The following is a 4,523-nucleotide window of genomic DNA, read 5'->3' as shown; positions in this document are numbered from 1 at the left end:
ATCTATGTTTGGTATGGTGGATTACTTACGTTAAAGTGAATTGATCGTATGTGAATTGTGTTGGTTGATATAATCGTAATTGTTGGAAGGGAGATTCATATTGTATATGTTGGTTGATAATATCGTAATGGTTGGAAGGGTGACTTATGTTGATTTGTGTCGGTTATATTGATGAGGTGAATTGGATTGTATCGTTGATTGGAATGTGGTTATTATAAAAAGCTGTGCGACAGTCAGTTGTACGTTGTTGAGGGAGTTTGTACACTGGGGTGATGGTAATATGTACGTTGTGAGGGAGGGGTACTATTACATTTTGCGGTACGTTGTTAAGGGAGGGGTACTAAAGTAATGTGAGCACGTTGTTAAGGGAGTTGTGCTAAGTAAAGGAAAGGAGCACGTTTCCAGGGGGTTGTGCAATGAAAGTGAATTGAATTGGATTGATAATTGTATGTTCTTATAATTTAGTTTTATTCCTACTCAACCTCGCGGTTGACTGTGTATTCGTGAACACCTGCGGTGAACCGTTTTATGGGGAGCAGATTTGAAAGGTACCAAAGATTAGCTGACTTGGGAGCATTGGGATGAGAGCCAAACTTGGAACCTTAGAAGAAGTCTAGATCACATAGAAAGTTTTATCACTTATTTAATTTCCGCTGCGAGTTGTATTTATTTTTACATTAAGTTCAAGTTGATTAAAAATTGTAAGACATATGTAATCATTAAAGTTTCAATTTAAAGTACTTTGGTATTGTTGTACTTTGTTATTCACTACCTCGGGAAACCGAGATGGTAACAGTCCTATTTATTTGGGAATGTCTAGCTAAAGACTCCTGAATAAATGGGGGTGTTACATGTAGTCTACCTATTGAAATTGTTTTCTAAATTATTGTTGTTTCTCATTAAAATAACACGTAAAAAAGTCGTTAATAACTCATGTTAGAACTATTCTAAAAAAAATTACATTACTTGACTAGCGCTGGATATCGGGTATAGTTGGGTTGGCCACAAGATGGACCTGGCTAGGGATGCACATGTTGGATAGGGGACGCCCGAGTAGTTTTCCACCATCATGGGCAGTGACTTTTTTTTTCAGTCTATGAGGTGGATCAGGTCGGGCTAGTTGAGCGACACTTTTGTCCACCTCTACTCTTGATCATCAAGGCATTAAAAAATGATAAATAAATTTGGACTCTCTAAATAAGTGTATCAAAACTAAATAAAATTGGAAAATGAAATGACGCCACCGGGTTGCACTCAATTTGGGCGTCACCCTCTCACATGGGGTGAGTGGGGACCCTTTCAATTAAGAATGCATGTGAGAGGGTGGTACCTAATTTGGGCGTCACCGGGTGGCGCCTTATCACTGTCAAACAATAAAATTAGTGTAAATCCCATTTTGTACAATTAAAGGACAACAACAATGCTAGAAGTCTCACGCCATTTTATTTCACTTCCAATTAACAATGCTAGAAGCCTCATCCCTTTTTATTTCACTTCCGCCTCGTCACACAACAAAATTCTACTTTCTCGTCAATAGTAAAAAGTTCCTTATATGAATGACATTGGTTCTCTAAAAATCAATTTAATATAATTAAGGATTTTCTTATTTTGTAATCAACGAGAAAGGAGAATTCAATGAATGAAATTTCTAAGATATCAATTAACTTAGTTGGTAAGAATCATGATAAATGATACTCATAGTCTAAAGATTTATGTTGTGTTACACTTAAGTTTAATATAATATCTTCTTCGGAGTAAAACACAATTTTAAATCAAACAACCATCTTAACTCAGTTGGTAGAGCGCATGGCTTTTAACCAAGTGGTCGTGGGTTCGATTCCCACAGACGGCGTCAGAAGCTTTCATATTACGTTAATTGTACGAGATATTAATTCAGAATCTAAATTAAGTTATTTATTTTGTATTAGAAATACACGATCTCGTTTTGTCATTACATATTTTCACTTTCTCATCATTCATCCAACTAAATATAAATATTTTTAATAAACAAATAAGATTATAAAATACTAAAAATATTATATTATAATATACTTATATAAGTGTTTAAATAACATATAATTTGAAATAAAAATAATATTACAATATAAAGATTATACAAAAAGAATTATAAACGAGCTTTCGAGCCGAGCCTTGCTGAGCTCGGGCTTGCCTCGTATTTAGCCAAGCTCGGCTCCAGCTCAAGCTCGAGCTCGAGCTCGGTTTGACCGAGCCCACTCCGAGGGCTCAACGAGCCGGCTCATATTATTTACAGCTCTATCTATTCTACACTTAGTAATCAACCCTTTGAATTTTCATGTACTTTAAAACTAATTGCGTAACTATATTAGGATCGAAAGTTCCTGGGTTAAGAATATCCCCTTGATTAAAAAAGAATAAAAAAAATTGAAGTGATTGATGTTCGTTAAGCTCTTCCGCATAGGGATGGCAGTGGATATGATCTGGATAAAATCCTATAAGATCCAGATCTGGTCCATATTTACAGAATCTGAAATTTTCATATCCATATCCGGATCCGCAGGATCTGGACTGGATCAGGATATATCCCACTACGCCAAATAACCGGTGCAACAACGGTTAGATAAGGTGATATACCGTTGTAATACAAAATACAGAACCGTTATTACATCGACCGTTGTTATTTCGTGACCACGGTTGTTAAAAAGGCGGCCGTTATGAAATGTAAATAACGGGTTCAAATAACCGTAATACAATATTAAGAACGGTTCAAAACCATTGTCTATAATATTGAAACCATGGTAGTATTAGTCTGAATGCTATACGGAAACCTATGACAACGGTTTTACTTAAACACAACCATTGTAAAATAGTAAATATGACAACGGTTTATGCTTATTAAACCGTTTTAAATGTTATGAATTCGACAACGGTTTGTGCTTATTAAACCATTATATTATGGATGAATATGTCAACGGGTTTCTATTTAAATGCGACCGTTTTCAATAGATTTATTGACCACGGTTTTATTTTTAACCGTAATCGAATTTATAAATATTTTTTTTAAAAAATTGTTTTAGCAGGTTCCAGCAGCTGCTAAAATGCTAATTTTTGCAGTAGCAGGTTCCGCTGAAATGCTACTGCAAAATAGCATTTCAGCAGCTGCGCATTGCAAAATTTTAATCCTGCAATATCAGAATATTACATAGATTGATTTATTCAACCCAGCATCAAAATATTATAAACAGGGTAACCAAAACTAATTACACATGGCTCTATATACACACATACATAATGAGCAGACTATTGCCCATCCGCTAATGAAAGAAAATAAGTGGCCCACTTATTTCTCATCTCGCCGATGTCTTCTTTCGAATACGTTGGGTCTTTGTTGTTGATTGAAGGTGGGAACTACAAATCAAAATATACTTAATCAAAATAGACAGAATAAGTAGAATATTACACAGAATTAAACCCAAGTTACGTTTGAAATAGCTATTAAAACACACTAACTGGTGACTCTATGTTGATATACTTTCGGGTGATAATCTCCCACATGGACCGACAACAGAAAAAGGCGCATTGTTTGCTGTCTGGTTGTTGTAGAAGAGATTATTATATAAATCATATACAAATAAGCTAAATTAGATCAACCTCTAGCATAAACATAAATTAAATGATAGGAGTAATTATTAAGAATACACTTACTTTTATCGTGACAAAAGTTGGACTTGATGCTCCAATTGCTTAACACACACTAATTCATAAATATATACATGAAATTATAATTAGCATTTGGCTCAGTAATACCGATGGGACATTAAAAGGAGCCTAGTTTTCAAAGGTCATACAATAACAATTGACATTATAATGTAAGGTTGTAAACTTACTCAGTCATCATCTTTACAAATTTCTCAGTGGGACTATGTCCGCAAGAGTCAATCCAGTACACTATGCCTTTTTTCACATTGATTGCCGTTAGCACCCAATGCTTGCTATGAAATATTGAAAATTGAACTGTTAGTTCATATACATGCATGTAAGTGTGTTAATAAATGAATAGAATCGTGATTCATTATAATAAAGTACTATACATACTGATTCTCATTGTATGGGGCAAACCATAAGCTTTTCGGCGTCCTCAACCGTTCAACCAACTTTATCGATGTGGTCTCTGTTAGAAATCTATATCTCATTATACTCAACATATTCAAATATGTTATAATTAATTTAGTCATAAAATTAATTTAGATCTTATGCATGCAAACATAAATAAATATAGAGAAGAGATCGTTTTCCTTACTATACAATTTTGGATCAAAGGGCACAAGTAAGATCTCCTTCTTACTTGTTCTTGGGCTTTCCTTATATGGATGAACAAAGATTCAAAGATAGAATCTCTCCCAAAGATGAATACCCAAGATAACCCCTTAATAGATTAATATTATTAGATCTAGAATAATAATAATCTTACTAAAAATTGACCCAAAAATTTATTTTGTACTCTATTATTTCTGAAGAAATTTTTGGAGTTTTTATCTCTCTAA

The 4,523-nt window shown here is 34.1% G+C and overlaps 1 non-coding gene across 1 annotated transcript; it reads left to right on the top strand.

Moving 5' to 3' along the window:
- Positions 1–1,779: 1,779 nt before the first annotated feature.
- On the top strand, positions 1,780–1,852 carry TRNAK-UUU (transfer RNA lysine (anticodon UUU)). Its single transcript has one exon. It is a non-coding gene; the product is annotated as a tRNA-Lys (tRNA).
- Positions 1,853–4,523: the final 2,671 nt, after the last annotated feature.

This window comes from Silene latifolia, chromosome 1 (assembly GCF_048544455.1).
Source record: "Silene latifolia isolate original U9 population chromosome 1, ASM4854445v1, whole genome shotgun sequence".
NCBI classification, from domain to species: Eukaryota; Viridiplantae; Streptophyta; class Magnoliopsida; order Caryophyllales; family Caryophyllaceae; genus Silene; species Silene latifolia.
The sequence above is the reverse complement of the archived record's forward strand: the minus strand, read 5'-3'. Positions and strand labels throughout refer to the sequence as shown.